The sequence below is a fragment of the Otolemur garnettii genome, unplaced genomic scaffold, assembly GCF_000181295.1.
Source record: "Otolemur garnettii isolate 467f Iridium unplaced genomic scaffold, OtoGar3 scaffold00184, whole genome shotgun sequence".
NCBI lineage: Eukaryota > Metazoa > Chordata > Mammalia > Primates > Galagidae > Otolemur > Otolemur garnettii.
The window spans coordinates 725,404-726,082 of NW_003852579.1; the positions used below are offsets into that span (position 1 = coordinate 725,404).

The window sequence follows — 679 nt, forward strand, 5'->3', positions numbered from 1 at the left end:
CAGGCATGAGCCACCATGCCCAGCCCACCAACTTTTCATTTGAAAAATTTCAAAGCTAAAATTTAAAAGATTAATATACAGAACATCTGTAATATGTAAAGTTTATGTCTATATTCCACTTAGATTTAATAACTCAGTGGTCTTTTGTATCACATGTGTATGTACATACCTACAAGTTTTTTTGTTTTTGTTTTTCTGAGACAAGGTCTTGCTTTGTTGCCCCAGGGTAGAGTGCAGTGGTTTCACTATAATTCACTACAACCTCAAACTCCTTGGCCTCAAATGATCCTCTTGCACTGGCCTCCCAAACTCTAGGATTCCAGGCATGAGCCATCATGCCCCAACCATGGTGTAGTGTTAGCTCTTTTACAATTTGTCTAGCAGAGCTAAGTGTGATGGTATACACCTATAATCCCAGCTCCCCCAAAAGCTGAAGCAGGAGGATTGCTTGAGCATAGGAGTTTGAGGCTGTATTGAAGTATGAAAGTGCCACTTCACTCCAGCCTGGGCCACAGAGCAACACCTCATTTTTCTTTTTTTAGAGTATAATGGCATCATCTTAGCTCATGGCAACCTCACTCTCTTAGGCTCAAAAGATTCTCTTGCCTCAACCTCCCAAGTAGTTGGGACTATATGATGCCTGGTGAGTTTTTCTATTTTTAGTAGAGATGAGGTCTCA

At 40.9% G+C, this 679-nt stretch overlaps 1 pseudogene; it reads left to right on the plus strand.

Moving 5' to 3' along the window:
* Positions 1 to 352: 352 nt before the first annotated feature.
* On the plus strand, positions 353 to 424 carry LOC111721789 (annotated as a pseudogene).
* The last annotated feature ends 255 nt before the right edge of the window (positions 425 to 679 follow it).